This window comes from Talpa occidentalis, unplaced genomic scaffold (genome assembly GCF_014898055.3).
Source record: "Talpa occidentalis isolate TD23 unplaced genomic scaffold, MPIMG_talOcc4v2.1 talOcc4.9, whole genome shotgun sequence".
Lineage (NCBI taxonomy): Eukaryota > Metazoa > Chordata > Mammalia > Eulipotyphla > Talpidae > Talpa > Talpa occidentalis.
In genome coordinates this window covers 12107050-12124456 of record NW_023605305.1, presented here as the reverse complement: position 1 = coordinate 12124456, position 17407 = coordinate 12107050, and positions in this window count along the sequence as shown.

Sequence of the window (17407 nt, the reverse complement as noted above, 5' to 3'; positions counted from 1 at the left end):
ATCTCCCAATTATGTAGAAGGCCAGGCAGGGTGTTGCATTGTGGAGTTACCATTTGTTCTAAGGTTTTTTGAGTGAAACCATCCTCCCCCAGCCCTGAGCTGCCCAGGGCTGCAAGGTAGTAAGCTGGACCTGCCAAGCCCTGGCACCCAAGCTGTGTCCAATAAAGTTTTTGGGATTTTACAGGGAAAACATTATATAGAATGTGAATTCAGGGCCTCCCTGATGGCACAAGAGGTTAAGCACCGCACTATGAAGCAATCCGCAGCCACTACAACATGAGTTCAATCCCGGCCGGCCAGGGAGCATCCGACATAGCAAAGCTGACCTCTCCTGTCTTGCCCACTGCTCCCCTCAGCAGTGTATTTCAGTCAGTCTGCCTGTTCTGCTCCCCGCTCTGTCTCTGGTGAATCCTCCCCTCAAGCCTCTGGCCTGTACCCAGTTCTTGTATGCATAAATAAATAAATCTTTTTTAAAAATGTGATTTCCTGAATTCCTCAAAACTGATTTGTATTTTATTCATCAGTTTGACATTTATATGTAGGTACTTAACCTACAGAGAACACCTGAAGCATTTTGACTCACAATTACCCCACCTGCCTTCCTCCCAAGAATGGATCCATCAAGAGCCTTATGGGGAAATCACCCAACCTCTATTTGATGAGCCTCTTCAATGAATGGCAGATCCCTCTCCTACCTTGTCACAGCCCCTTCATCATGTATATCACTGGGTACAAGCAACAGAAATAAACCTTACTAACTTCAGCAAAAGGAAATACAATGGAAGGCTGCTGAGAGCTCCCAGGGCCCACAGGGAGCTGCAGCACCAGATTTGGCACTCAATCACGCCACAGAGGATGAAAAGGAGAAGATACTGCATTGGGTTCACAACTGGAGTAATACAGTGAGGATCCCAGGGATGGAATGGATCAGTGTCTTCAGCTCAAGACTCAATGCCCATACCTTTTGTTTAGCCTGCCTTTCCCTTGAGAAGATAGGACCCCCGAGATAATTCCCAGAAAAGAAACCAGAGCCTTGGTCTGCAGAGTGCTGGACACCAGGAGGAAGAAGCGATGAGCATTCCCCGCAGAGCTGGCACTCCCTTCAGGTGGTTTAGCTCTGCCTACACCCTCAACAATCAGGAGTGTGGTGGTCAATTATTTTGCTATTAGAGTTGCCACCATTTTTTTTTTTCCTTTTTGGTTATTCTGGAAGCATTCACTTGAATTTTTCCCTGCTCTGGTTTTCTTTATGTTTCCATAATCTTTCGGCTCCTGGGTGGTCTGGTTTCCGACAGGCAGCAGCGTCAGCTGGTTCTCACAGAGTCCATGTGCTCATGGAGGAAATGTGGCCTGAGCCGATGTCACCCCACCCACGGAAAGGAAGTGACAGCTACGCACAGCGGAGAAATGTATGGGTTGTAGCCATAAGGATGATTTTGGTTACTAGGAACAGAAAACCCCATTCAAACAGCCATAAACAATAAAGGCAATTTGTTGGCTCCCATGTTTTAAAAGTCCTTCAGGAAAGGCTTGATCCAGCAGCTTAACGATGCCAGAAAGAACCTGGTATCTTTCTCTCACTCTACTTGCCTTTTTTTTTAAAAAAAAAAAAGATTTATTTATTGGGGGCCTCCCCTGTGGTGCAGCGGTTGAGCGCTGGGTTGTGAAGCTGCCCGCAGCCTCTGCTGCGCTGGTTCGATCCCCGGCTGCTCCCTGGCCACCAGAGGAGGGTCTTGCATGGTGCGCAGACCTCTCCTGCCGCCCGCTGCTCCCCTCAGCAGTGTACTTCGGTCCTTCTGCCTGCTCTGCTCCCTGCTCTGGCTCTGGTGAATTCTCTCTCACCCTCCCGTGCTTCTGACTGTACCCAGTGCTTGTATAAATAAATAAATAAAATCTTTAAAAAAAAAAGATTTATTTATTTATACAAGCACTGGGTACAGTCAGAAGCGCAGGAAGGTGAGAGAGAATTCACCAGAGCCAGAGCAGGGAGCAGAGCAGGCAGAAGGACCGAAGTACACTGCTGAGGGGAGCAGCGGGCGGCAGGAGAGGTCTGCGCACCATGTGGGACCCTTGCCGGTGGCCAGGGATCGAACTGGCGCTGCAGAGACTACGGGCAGCTTGGCAACCCAGCGCTTAACTGCTGTGCCACCGGGGAGGCCCTTTACTTGCCTTTTTTAAGGCGGGCTCTCCTGATAATCCCAAGATTCCTGCCAGCAGCTTCAAGGCAAAGATCAATCAGTCACCTCATTTGTGCTCAGTAGCACAGCAGAGAAGCATCTTTGTCCCAGAATTTCCAGCTGAACTTCACTCTGAGGGTCACATGCCCAACCATAAACCGGTCCCGAAGTCAGGCGTTGAAGTGCCACTTGGTGATTTGGCCCCATTCCTGCCTGGTATCAAAGGTGGAGTCAATCCCTGGAACAACATGAATCCCCAACCCAGAATCAAGACTATCTAGGAGGCGAGTGGGTAGGAGTGGAGGCACCTCAGGAAAATCAGCCACACAAGCCCACTCACTGGGCAGCCACATACACGGGAATTAGTTGAGTCACCATCATAACTGCAGCTCCCACTATGAGTTAAATGACTTAACAAATCATCTCAGAACAGAACGCTGGGAAATGGTTTTTTCATCTTATTTTGCAGCGAAGGAAGCAGGTTAAGTGATTAGAAACATCATAGCTTTTATAAGTCAGAGGCAGGATGTAAACCAAGATCTATCCGATCCCAGAATCCATTCTCCTAACCTCTACCCCATTCTGCCTCTCAGTCATGTGCAAGACGCTGATGGGGACACCAAGAAGGGGGCACATTTATTCAACTGGCCTTAACTGAGCACCCACTATATGTCAGGCATCCTGCCAGACTGGGTCCTCCGAGCTCAGTGAGGTACAATAGCTACCTTCTGTGAGATTCTGGCCTAGAATGGGACATGGGCCCCAGCTATAACAACAGCCCAGTGGGTGCGCTATTTATTGCTGTGTTGGGTAGTTCACATGTATTATCTCACTGAATCCTCACCTCATGCGCTGGGCAAAATGGTCATACCTCTTCTGGATCCCTGAGTTAACAGAGAGACAGCGAGGTTAAGTCACTCCAGATCATTTGGCTGTTTGGGAACTCTACCTGGTCTCACTCTCCAGAAGCTGAAGGGTCACTCGAGGTCAAATCAGTGAGAAGACAGCCATGAAGATAGAGATTCACTAGGTGGAGAAGGCATCCTGGAGATGGACATGTTTTGCTGAGCCATGAAGAATGAGGGCCCAGAGCTGGGCCTCCCTGGTGGCCTAGGGCTTAAGCCTCAGCACTATCACTGCTACGGCCTGCATTAGATACCCCACCAGGGAGCTGACCCACATGGCACAGCAGACCTCTCCTGTCTTGCCCCCTGCTCCCCTTAGCAGCATATTTCAGTAAATTCACCTGTTCTGCTCCCCACTCTGTCTCTGGTGAATCCTGTCACCCCCTCCTCACCTCTGGCCTGTACCCCAGTTCTTCTACACAAAAGAAAAAAAATAAATTCCCTGGGCTGGTGCTGGTAATGACCACCTCCCCCACATGCTCTGGGGATTTGTCTTTGCAGTATTCACACCTCTGGGAATTTCCATCCCAGAATCCTAAACAGAAACCTGCTTAACGCTCTTTCTCAAACACCCAGGGAAGCATAAGAAAATTTTAATAGCTACAATTCACATGCCCCTACATGGAGTCAAGTTTTCATCTCAGCCTCACAATCACCCTGCCAGATGGGGATTGTAGACATTTCACAAGAAAGGAGTCTGAGTCTCAGAGACAGAACCCAGAAGTCACAGGGCCAGAAGTCAAACTCCAGGTCCTGTTCCAAAGTCCTTGCTTGTCCTGAGACACTGAAATTCCCCAAGTTATGCACGCATGCGCGCGTGCGCGCGCATACACACACACACACCACCCACCCACCCCTTTACACATCCTGGCTCTTAGAGGTGGAAAAACCTGATGCTCTTCCCAAGACCTTCTCCCCAAGACCTGGGTCCCCAGCTATGACTTTCTAGAACCCTCAGCTTTCCCTCAGCAGGGAGCTGGTTTCTTCAAGCCTCTCTAACACTGCCACTTGTTTCTCAATGTCTTGATGCAGTAGCTAAGATTATAGAGAGAACCATTGAGAAGAACATGAGTTTTGAAGACAGTCAGGCCTGAAATTGAATCTGAGCTCAGGCTCTCACATGCTCTGCGACCTTGGGTGAGTCATTTCCTGTCTCTGAGCCTCAGTTTCCAGAGCTGTTACTTAAGAGTCAATAACACTCACGCCACAGGATTTCTGTGCAGCCAGAAACCTAGACGCCGCCCTTCAATCAGATCTCCTCCCATCCCTCCTCCATCCAATCAGATACCAAACACTACTCATTTTACCTCCAAAATGTATTTCAAATCCATCTAAACTATCTCCTGTGTCACGTTCCTCAGTCAGCCACCATCAGCTCCTGCTTGGACAACTACTGGAGTCAACTAATTGGTCTCTTGACACCTACTTGCCCCCCTTTGTCATTCTCCATTTTGCAGTCAGAGAAATCTTTAATGAACTTACATTCAATGATTCCACCCTGGCCCCCATCCAAGTCATAACTCTCCAATGGCTTCGTGTTGCTCTCAAGGAAATGCCAGAATTTCTACTGTTGCCTCTGCAGAGGGACCCACATGGGCTGACCCTACTGCACTACCCACTTATCTCTTGCCCTCTCACCAGAGTTCTCTGCACCCAGCCACACCACTACTGTTACCGCTACCTCAAACACTCTTCCCCTTCCTAGGTCAGGGCATTTCAAATCCCTACTAAAAAAAAAAAAAAAAAAGAAAGAAAGAAAGAAACACTTCCTCCAGGAAGCCTTCCTTGATTTCTCAGACCAAACCAGATTCCCCACTGATTTCTCTCACCCTGAACATCTCCTTGGTAGCACCCATCACAATTATAATGAATGACTGATTTAATGGGTCCTTGAATATGTTTTCTCCATTAAGGTCATGTCATTTTTGCCTTCTCCTCAGGAGAATGCTTTCTCCCCTCCACCTAATGGTCCAAGATGAAGATTAGCTATGTGGGTGTTGGTAGAGTAGGGGGAGCTGCAGGGATTGGTTGGGGCAGCCATCTTCAATGCACCATGGAGACTGTCTGGATGAAAAAGAAGTCCAGAGAAAGTAGAACCACGAGATGAGAAAGAGCTGCTGAGCCTGAAAATGTGCTTGTGCCCTGGAGCCAGCAGTGTGGAAAGTCTTCCCAATCTCATGACTGTGTTTTGTTTTACTTTGCTTTGCTCAAACTGGTTTCACCTTGCAAACAACAGATGAGAGGCGGCCAGCATAACCTTTCCAGACTAAAGTTCCATGCGATGAGACTGTAAGTTTGCCTTTGGTGCTGTACTCCAGGCCTGGCTCAGAGCCTCCACCATCACTGAGGATGACAACTGACATGGAAATAGAGAACCCACAGCAGATGCTCAGAAAGGGGTTCTGATTATTAAAAAATGTCCATCTCTCTCCCTCACACAGACACTGCCAGCTTGACCAGAGCAGAAGTCTCCCTGATGTCCCGACTCCAGGACACATCTCCCTGGGGAGGAGACATCCCCACCCCACCCAGCTGGGGCCCACTTCTGTGATGGCAGGCTCCTCTTGGGCCCTTCAGCTCCTGCCTTGCACCTCGCTCTCAGAACCTGAGGCCTCACTTCCCGGAATATTCCAAAGCTGACCCATCCCCCCAAGTGCAGCCCAAGGTGCCCAGGACACTGTTTATCCTCTGCCTTTGGAAACCATCTCCAGCTTGTGGTAGTGGGCAACCCACACAACTGCCCTCTGTCCACAACCTGGCCGAACAAGCAAAGGTGTTTCCTGCTAGGGGTTGGCATCGCCAGGCTGGGCTCCTTACCCCTCTATCCACCCCGCTGCTCCATGTCTACTCCAGTTCTCCACAGCCCCAGCATGCCACACATTCACCTTCTGGTCTGTCTGAGATCCAAGGTGAGCGGGAACCATAATTCACCTCTTCCTGCTCCTCTGGCCACACTGCCCAAGGCTTCAGCAAACACCAGGTAGTGGTTGAGGAGCCTGAGGGCCCTAAGTCAGAAAACTGGGCCAACTCCCCTCTCTACTGGCAGCTCTGTGACCTCAAGCAAGGCGCTTCATCCCTCTGAGCCTCGATTTCTCCACTTGCAGTTGAAGATAACAGCAGTGGTCACCCCTTGGCCTACTGTGATGACGACATTTGAGGAAATGAGCATAAAGCCCGGCAGGCAAAGTTTGAGAACCATTGTTGGAGGGGACAGACCCTCCATGCATTCATTCGGCCACTTTTCCACGAGCACCCACTGTGTGTCTGACACTGTTCTAGACTCTGAGGGTGAACAGACGCAGCCCCTGACCACAGAGCTCACATCTTCGTGGGAAAGACAGACAAATAAATACATGATGAGATAATTCCCATCATGGTAAATTCTGTGAGCAGAGTCAAACAGTGGCAGGGTGGTCAGGGAAGGCCTCTTGGAGGAGGTGACATTTGAGCTGAGACCTAAAGGATTCGAAGCTGGTGTATCTGCACCCCAACCCTGTGGCACGGCCTCCTTCCATCTGACGTCTCAAGACTCTGAGGGCCTAGGCAAAGAGAGGGGTAATGGTGAAAGGAAGAGCAGGCTTCCTCCCACTGGAGGAAAACCCTCACCAACGCAGTGTGGAGGGAAGTGGTGATACAATGCCCACCACATAAATAGGCCTGTCCACTCCGGAGTCGCCCTGGAAACCTGCGGTCAGTTTGGACTTTGCTTAAGGCCGACCTCCCTGCCACCGGGAGCCCAAAACGGCTGAACAAACTTCAAGCTTCGCATGCGCCAGCCCTTGAGGAGTTCATGGCCAGAGCATTTCTCCAAAGTCAAAACCGCAACAGGAAGGCACAGAAACAGTCTTCAGAGGAGGGCTGACCTGGCGCACAGGCTCCGGCCAGCCTTGTTGCAGACCCTCACGGAGCTTTCACAAGTGGTCCCTTGCTCCAAGATGCCCACCCTTCCCGGTGCCACTGGGGCTGAAACGTCACATGAGAATGGGGGGCTTGGGTTAAACATTGCCCTGCATCCTCCATCCTGGAAGAACAATGCTTTCAGCACCTAACATGAGAAGGGGGAGAGGAGGGGCTCTGTGGGGCTTAGTTGTGTGTCCAGAACATTCCATGACAGTGCCGATTTCAGATCATAGGAACCAGCTAGTGTCTCACTAGGTTCCTCCTAGTATTTCCACAGAGGAGGGTCCCTGGGCAGGACAACTGGAGTCCTGATTCTTCAACAAGTTTCCCCTCATGTCCCTGTGCCTCAGTGTCTTCAATACAGACCATGACCCAAATTAAGTGCGGGGGCTCTCAGACTGATTCTTCTCTTTGACAATACAGCAGGACGGGGGCTTAGATGAAGGTAGTGCTGGCCCTAGTGAGGGGCTGGCGGGGGAAGAAAGGGCCCTGGAAAGAAGAATGAGGTGCTGACTCCCCCATGGCACCTGCTGCCCACAGGCCCACTTCCAGTCCCCTGCCTCTGACCCCTGGGCCCCCAGGGAGTTTGACCCAGTGGCCTGAGGGCAGACCTGAGCTCACACACCAAAGGCGTGACAGCTAAAGTCACACCAAAGGACAAAGTCAGCCTCCCGTGGGAATGAGGAGAGACCTGGCCCATGCTGCCCAGCTGTCACACTGGGCCTCAGCTGGCAGTGGAGAAGGGAACAGCACAGACGCCCGAGCATGGTCTACACAGGAATGGGGGGCAGGGACCTGGACTGGACTCTCCACTTCATCTTTTATTCACTGTGTGGCCTTGACTATTCCCTTAGTCTCTCTGGGTCTCAACTGCACCTTCTGTGGAATGGAGTTAACATCCCCTGAGAGCCTGCGTGAGGCTCCCCACAGATTGTGCACCTACTTGGGACACCTCAGAGCCTGGCACCCAGTAGAAGTCCCTTAAGGGAGCACATGAAGGGTGCACTTGATTCAGTCCCAACATGCATCCCAGGGGCTGAGCTTCCTCTCTAAGAGGAACTGGACTTAGCTCAAAGCTACCTTTGAGGTAGAAGATGGGCTGGCCCAAGCACCTGCTTGCAAAGGCCAGAGTCAGGCCTGCAGCAACTCTGTTCAGCATCCCTTTCACCCAACTGCAGCCAGGCCCCTTTGCAGCCTCCCTTTCCTGCCTAATTTGCTGGACTCTGGGATGATACGGGAATATTTCTTCCATCGCGATTTGTCACACAGATGTGCGCAGATGATGCCTTCATCCCCATCTGCCCAACCAACCAAACCAACCTGGATCCCCAGAGGCCAAAACAAGTCCTGCAGAGGAGTGCTCAGGACATGCTTTTATGAACTGGGTTGATTTGTTCTTTATTCATTTCAGCAGATACCTGCCAACTCCAGGGCCAGCCCAGCGGGCTGCTGGATGATAGTCCTTCAGTCCTACGAGAGCCGAGCACATTGGCTAAAGAGGCAGAACAGGAGGTCCCAGCCACGCTAGCTGCCAGATGTTCTCTGTGTATCGCTTGCTCATTGGTTGGCAGCCCCTCTTCCCCTCTGAGCCTCAAGTTTTTACGTGTAATATGGGGAGGGCTGTCCGCTGCCATAACCACAGTTCTTCGCCAGGCTCCTGGACAGTCGTCATTCTCCTCCTGTTCACCGAGACTCAGAGAAGACAGAGAACAGGTCACACAACACCGCCGAGACTTGCCCGTGGGAAAAGGCATTTCCTGCATGTCTACCAGCCCATGCCAGGAGCAACACTGCCTGCCCTATCTTATCAACGTTTGTATAGTCGTCCCCATCTTACAGGTGAGGAAATCAAGGCTCAGAGAGGCAGTGGGACTTGCCTGAGGTGCACAACCAGCCTGCCCTGGCCACGGAGCACATCCACCCCTGTCTGGCACTTCAGCCTCAGACCTCAGGGCTCACTCATTCCCCGGGAGCCAGGGCCGAGCCATGCCCTGGCCACCCTCTGCCACTCCCAGAGTGCCCTGTGTCTGCACCTTGATCTCCACACCCACGATGCCAGGAAACCCCAGCAGGGATGGCCAAGCTGAGGGGTATTTATAGCAAACGTGCCACCCCCATCTGTTTACCCAACAACGCTCCCTAGATGGATGCTTTCAGCCCCGCCAGCCACAGACAGACCCTCACGGCCGCCTCATCTATTTTTTCCTCCCCATTTAATTTTGCATCATCCCAGCTTCCAAAATAAACTTCCCCAACCCAGCCAGGCTCATTCTGGCCCAGAAACCCTTACACAGAGCCCCCTTCGGCCCCAACCCCCACATTGGCCCATACAGAAGAGTCACCAAACTCAACCCAGCCCCTCGGCTGCCTTTGGCCTTGATTTAGAAGCAGCTGCTCCTGCCCCGACGGGATTGTGACACTCCAGTGCCGGGGTGTCTGCATTTGTGGGGATGCTGGCTGGGCATCTGTGAGCATGGTTCCAGGCTGGAGGCTGCAGATGCTGTCCCCAGAGTCCATAGCTGCCCCTCACACATTCACATACACTCACACACAGGTACACATATGTATGTACACACTCAGACACACAAACATGCATGCAAGTACACACAGACACGTGCATTCACACAGAGACACACATGTATGCGTGCAGAAACACATATGCATGCACACAGACACACCTGTATGCACACACACACACCTGCATGAACAGTGTCCCACAAGAGCCAGTCTCCTCCAGGGCATTGCTTACGTGTTGAATGGCCTCCTCTCTTTGTTCTTGCTCTGAACCCTGAAGCCTTCTGGCTTCATCATAGCACCCTGATATTTCCATCTCTCTGCCCACTCCTCAGCAGTCCCCTCACCTCGAGACCTGTGTGCATCCCAGATCCTTAGCCTGGAACACACTCCTCTCACCATTTGCCAAGTCCACCTAATGAACCCATCAGAACTGAGCTTAGACCTCACCTCCCTGGGGAAGGCTCCCTTGACCTGCAAAGAAGCAGGTATTCTGGGCCACCCCATCTTCCACCTCAAAGGCCAAGGGAAGCTTAGAAACCACACCCAGGGCAGGTTGGAGACGCCCCAGCTCTCCATGGATTCCCCAGCCCAGCTCTGGGCCCTGTGCTCATTGGCAAACCAGCTCTCCCATCCTTCAGAGAAAGTGCTCCCACCTGAGGATCTGTAAAGCAACCAACCCATTCCGGGCAGGTTTATGAACGGTTCTAGCAGCCACAGGCTCTTCGCCGTGGTTTGTAGTCGCCGCACTGCTCCGTACACTCCACTCCTCCACCCTCGACACCGCACCCCCACCACCCCGCACTCTGCTGCACCACCCTTAGAAATCAGTCTCAGCTCAGGTGGACCCACTTCAGGTGCCCACCATCAGGCATGCACCCAGGATCACAGGGCTCCCTCATCCATCCTGATGGCGGGAGGGCAGAAAAGCCTGATACCTTTTACCTTATCCTACAGGATCCAAGAGGGTCATTTCATCCATCCCTACCATGGCAGAAACCAGGAGCATCTCAACCATTCCAGAATTACCACTTCAATTTTATGTTTGCTCCCTTGAGTCGTGGGCTTTGGGGGCTAGAAATTCAAAAGACCATTTATTTCTTCTAATTTTTTTTGCAAGAAGGGAGGCTAGGAAAGAAACCAATGTTTGTCACACAGATCTCCATCTAAAAGGAAGTACTCATAGGCCGTTTTTTCAGATGAAGTAACTGAGGCTTAGAGAATTACACTTCCAGCATGTGCGCCAGGCCCACGGTGGCACAAGGAGTCAGCAGAGAGCAGGACAGGCATGGCCACAACCCTCTCAGAGGTCATAATCCACTGGAAGAAACGCACTACACAGATAATTTTACAAGTAACTTTTGATTAAGTCAATAGTGCTTTCAAAGGAAAAGTCCAGGGAGTCTACAGAAAATAGGTAACCGGGAGCCCAAGTATAGGGGAAGGTAAAAAGTATCAGGCTTTTCTGCCCTCCCGCCATCAGGATAGATGACGGAACCCCGCGGTCCTGAATGCATGCCTGATGGCGGGCACCTGGAGGAGGGTGTGGGCATAGGTAGATGGGATTCACCTGGGCTGAGACTGGGCTTACAAGGGCAGCATCAAGGGGACGCCAGCAGAAGCAGAAGCAGAAGCAGGACAAATGGAAAAGCAGAAAGCAGAAGAACCACAAGAGAAGCAGAGAGAATGCGAGAGAGTGCCGGGGAGCCCAGACAGAGTGAAGACTTGCTGGGGACCAGGAGGCCTGCCAGCCTCCTGGCCCCCCAGCACCCCTGCCTGCTATGTACCTGGTAAATCCCAATAAAAGCCTGCAAAAGCCACTGAGGGCTCCAGGACTCCTTAATTTACTCCGTCTGCTCAGGTCATAGAGCTCCTGCGCTGCACCCATTCCTGCCCCTTATACCAAGGAAACCTTAGACATGACACGTCAGCAGAAACCTGAAGGGAACGGGCCCAGTGCGAACAGGCTGAAGAGCATCCTTGCAGGGAACACAACACACGCAAAGGAAGGCCAAGGGCAGACCAGGTGATTTGCTGAAAACCACACAGCCCACATGCGCAGGCCCACATCAGAGGCCACGCTAGCTAACCCCAGGGGCTTTGCTCGTAGCTCTCCAATGTGCAGGCAGCTTGCTGATGAAGCAAAACAGCTCTGGAAGTCACCCCCCATTAATGCCTTTTTGTCCAGAAAGTTGCAGTTTAGATATGAGCATGGCACACACATTAGCTTCCCTCACTCTACCTGGGCATGCTTACAGAAAATTAAGTCTGCTACTAAAACATCTTAGCAATCCATTTTTTAAAGGTCCTGACTAAAAACAAGCCAATTAAATAAACCTTCAAGGACAATTTGGTACCTTTGCAGTAACCCTTTGCTATTATATTCCTTGTTACCATGACCTCAACAGAACTCTTGGACCTTTTTTCTAAGACTCCAGGATTACAGCTATCTGAGACCTTTCAGGGTGTCTGCCTCCCTCTTACTGATGACTGCAATGTTAGTTTTCAGTTCCTCCAGATCCCTCTGGTCTCTTCCCTTGAAGGTGAGGTGAATTACCTTTGAGGAAAAGTCAAGTTCACACTCAAGTTCCCTTCAAGCCAATGAGTTGCTTTCGCGTCCTGCCACGTACTAGGAATGGGTCTGACAGGGTCTCCCCACCCCTGAAGTGTTCTGTTCCTAGGTTGGGGCCTATTGACTACAGTCGTCCTAACAGCAGCTTCAACACAAGCTTGGATTCAAATATCCAGTGCAAGGCATAGCTGAGGCACCACCATGTCACCCATGTGCTCTGTTGCCTCCCAAAGGCACCAGCATCACTCCTAGCTCAAGCTATTTTTGAGATTCAAATAGCATGTCCAGCCACAAGAAGTGTTTTTGCCACCACTCCCTGTTTCTAGAAGGAAAAAGCGAGGTTCCCCATGGACTCAGTTAGGTAAGGTCCAAAAAGAGGAGCAGAAAAGAGGATGATGGTGGAGAGGTATCAGTTTCAGGTTTCACAGTCAATGTTGATGGGAACAGTGGACAGGACAGGACCCTGCCCAGGCAGAACCATATCTTGAGGCTGAACAAAACCCCAGACCTTCCAACCACAGTGTGTAGGAGGCTCCCAAGATGATGGGCAAAGGTGGGTGCCCTCTGCCCTCAGCCATGAAGACCCCCATCCTACAGAGGGGTAGCACACCTTCTTCTGGACCCAGGCTGATGGCCCAACAGAGTTAGAATCGCTTCAGGGTAAAAGGATCACCACTTCAAGTACAGGAATTAGAGTCCTAGAATCACAGGATATTTTGGTTTTTTTCTCCTCAGTGCTAGGTGAGACTTGAGAGAAAGGAATTAAGAAAATCCAGGTTTCCAGAGAGAAAATGGGTGGTGTCTTGCACCAGGTGTTTGAATCCAAGCTTGTGTTGAAGCTGCTGTTAGGACAGCTATAGTCAATAGGCCCCAACCTAGTAAGAAAATGGGCTTCACTTAAAGCAGGAAAGATTTCAGTTAGACACAAGGTAGGAATACCTGACCAGTCAAGTGACACCTGCCTGGAATGAACTCCCAAAGGCAGCTCTTCATCCCTGAGACTGGAATGTAGAAAGACCTGCCTAGACTGGTAAGGCCCAATCAGAGGGACTTGGCTTTCTTGAGGCCTACGACCCCTCCTTCACAGCAAAAAATTCCATAGTGGGTATACTCTCAGGATCCATTGAAGGTAAAATAACAAAAAGTCACCAAAATTTTAAAATGCTTATTCAATGACTTTGCATTTTAATCATCACAAAAGCATCAAAAAATAAATTGTTCAACCCAGCACCATTTATGAAATTTCCTGCCCCCCCCAAAAAAAGAAATGAATCGATTCAGACTTCAAAAATAAGAAATACAGGAACAGAAGAACACATTAAGTGACAGTCAATAGCCAAGTCAGAATGGGGACCCTCTATAGGTCCACCAACCTGATGTCCACTACTGTCAAGGGCACAGAGGAAACCACGTGTACAGGGACATGCTTCATATCCAGAAAAATTAGGAGACATAGCCACCAAATGTCACAGGTGGACCCTGTTTGAGTCCTGATTAGACAAACCATCTGTAAACAGATGTTGTTGAAACCATCGGGGCCACCTAATTTAGGATGCCAGTGTTAATTTCATTAGGTGAGATAAGGGCTTAGGGGTTATATAAGGAAACGTCCACATGTTTTAGACAATATGGTACTGCTGAATGTTAAACAACCAGTTCTCTGGAGTGGGGGACAGAAGGGAGCCCTAGTTTGCAGTATTTACCAATTCCCTTGGTGTAAATATTCCCACTGTGGTTGATTTCAAGATAGAAACATGACATCCCTGGCAGGAGATGAGATTTCACCATCAGGTCTTAGCGGGTGATTCCATCACACTGCTAGTTTTAGAGACCTACCTGAACACCAGGAGGTAACAATGACAAGACTCCTGGAGTGTGCTTTAAAGAATTTTGTAATAGAAAAGAGAAGATGAAGCAAATGAGACAAAATATTGATCATTGCTGAATCTAGCTGATATGTTAATGGGGCTTTATTACAGTTTCTTCAATTGTGTAATCATAAAAAATTTCATAATAAAAAATGTTAAACCACAATCCTCTTCCATGTAGGCAGGAGAGAGAGTTTTACTCCAAGAATTCCAGGTGGACACACTAAATCCTGGGCCCCTACGCTAACTCCCTGGGGATGGAAGGCAAAGAATGGAAACCACAGGTATTGACATTATGTTCCTAAATCCATCTATCAATCCATCAGCAGCTCAGAATCACAGCTTCTCTGTGAACCTTGGAGGCTGAGGGTAACAAAAGAGCCCAGAAAAGAGAAAAGTGACACAGGTTCTGACTGGACGTCCCTGTTGTACCACCTGCAAACAGTGTCATCTTGGGCAATATCCCAACTCTCTGGTTTCTAGTTCCCTGTTGGCAAAATAAGGATATTAATAACCTATGATGAGAATTAAATGCCATATATAGACACAGCTCCTGACAGGGCCCCTGACACACAGTGGGATGCTCATAAAATGCTGGCTTCCTCCCCATGGGGTTCTGTTGGGGGTGGCGGAGACATGAACACTTTGTTAAAGATTTACAGAAGTCATTCTTCCTTATCCAAGAATTTGGGCATCCTGTTGTCAAATCTCCCCATTTTTCAAGAGAAGTTGGGGTCCAAGTTCTTATATGAGAACTCCCAATGTTGAAATGTTGTCAACAAATTAATATATTTGAAAACATGGGGTGGGTCAAGCAAAACACACCTGCAGACCACCAGAGCATGACTGTTGGTTAAATCCGGGAACAAGAAGAAGAGCCAACTTTCACTGAAGCCGTACTCAACACACATGATGCAGGGCACGTGCTTAGAAGACCTAATGTACATTATCTCATTGATTCCTCACAATATCACTTATGATCCCATTGCATGGATGAGGAAACTGAGGTTCATAGAGGCAAAGAGATATGGCAGGGCCAGGAGCAAACGTAGGTCTTCCTGAGAACCTGATCTACCACTTTACCCCCTGTCTAGATTTCTAGAAGAGTCCATAGAGAGCAAACACCACACCCAGAGTGGGGAACGGAGTGCCCCAGGGCCACACAGTCATGCAGGACTAACTTGATTAGGTTTCCTGTCCCCTGCCTGGTCAGGGCCCCAGGGGGAGAGCTCTGAAGGAGGCATCTGTGCCCCTGAGTCAGAGATGGTACAGGTCAAGGTGGCAGGAGAGGAACCCCTTCTTTTTATCTCCTTAAATATGCACATATAGGCTTCCAGAATGTCCTAGAGCCCAAGTCAAAGCCCTCATTTCTCCACTTCAAAAATGTGGGGCATTGGGTTGGAAATCCCAGCCACCAGCTGATCGGAGCTCCATGACTGGACATTTCTAAGACTGACCTGGAGACCATCCAACCACATTGCTTGGGACTATTCCCAGGAGCTGGCAATAACTTACACACACTGAATGGGATTCTTTCTGACTTAAAACTTGGCCAGGTTGCCCTTCGTTGGTGAATTTTTTATAATTTTACTAGTAAGGAAGAAGAATTCCACTCCAAAAATGGGCCCCTCAGAAAGCTAAGGAATCGTTTCCTTCAACCAAGGAAAAGGAAACCACCAGGTTCCCGATGCATGTGCAGGTTCCATTCTGCATGGGGCACTCCTGGCACTGGGGAGAGGAGATACGGAAAGGAGCGCCCCCTCTGGGGACCTGTGGATTTACAGTAATGCAGGAAGAGCCTAGAAAAACCCATGGCCATGCCTGCCTGGACCCAGACGTTCATCCTTACACGTCATCCTTACACATAGAAGCCCTGTAGCAATCGAATGGGGTAATGGGTGGCATAGCACCCAGGTTCCTACATCCAAACCCTGGCTGTGTCACTTAGTAGCCATGTGATTGTAGGCGATCTATTTCACCCCTCTGACTCTCCACATGCAAACCGGGAACAGCAAAAACAGCTCCTGTGTTGGAGGGTTATGGTAGAGCCTAGGTACATCTTCACCACCTGTAAATGGGGTGAGAACAGTATCTGCTGCCTAGGGCCGTGGCCAGGATTACATGAGCGAATACAGACAAGCCTCTGGAACCGTGGCTGGCTCAGTAGGACCACTAGACACACAGGTAAAGCTAGGATGGTATGTGGTGAGACATTAAAGAATTCTTGACAAATGGAACTTTTTAATTAATTTGTGACCAGAGCTGCACAATTGAACTGTCCTTGAAAGGTTAAAGAGCATTCTCTCAAAGACTTTCACACTAAGACTTTCCACTGACTCAGACCAAAGGACTCCTCCACTCCCTTATCACGAGCGGGGCGGGCCTGTCTGGCCTCAGGCCTCAGTTCCCTCCCTCCTGTGCTCAGCAATTTCCAGCTCACAGGACTCACACCCACTACTTCACGTGTGTCTCCCAGCAACCCTGGGAGAGGGCCATCAGGTAAAGTCCCATCTGATGGCCACAGACCCTGAAGATGCTGCAGCCCCCAAGGGTCACAGGGCATGTAAGGGCTGAGGCTCAAGCCCAAACACCTGTGCACAGGTACAGGGCAGCATTGGGGCTGAGGACACAGCCCTGGCCTCCCAGATCCACCACATACCTTGAGCAAACCCCTTCCTTGTCTAAGCTTCCTTTCCTCTTCTGTGAAATGGAGGAAACAACCACCTTCCCAGATCTGAGGTGAGGATGGAAAAGAGGGACAGCAGGGAAAGCACTTAGAACAACACCTGGCACGTGAGGGCTCCTTGTGTTAGCATGATGAGTCAGCATAACTTGCCTGGCACCCATGTTGTTCTGATTTATGCTGGAGACCCCAGCATATCTTCCACTTAGAGTCCCCGATCACTCTCCAAAATGTCCTGGTTTGGAGGGAAATTATATGGCCATCCCGAAATAATTGCCCGTTGCTGTTTATGTTGTTGTTTTAATGTTGTTGTTATTTTTCACTGAGCCTCCAGTATCACCCTTCAGTGAGAGCGGCCCCTGCCCTGGGGACCCCGAACTCCAGCGATGCTCTCCTCACAGGGAAAAGAAACCATGGGACCACAGGGCATGCCACCTGGAGCCTGCGACCCCTCCGCTAGATCACACTCTGGGATGTCCTACCCTGGGATGTCCTACCCTGATAACCCCAAGTTTATTTCTGCGGGGGGGGGGGGGGGGTGAGGGAGCAGTTCAGGGAAGGTAGGTCTTTTCAGATGCAGATCCATCCCCTGAGAATGGCCTACCCGGGTACATGAGGGGTGCAGAGGGGCCGTTCTCTGGGGGGGGCAGGGTTGATAGAGACCCAGCTTGCACATACGGGCTGAGGTGGGAATTGCATCGTGCCACTGTGCACCAGGGTCGACAGTCTGAGAATTACACATTCAAAGCTGGCCTGCCAGCTTGTTATGAAAGTGTACTTGTCAAGGT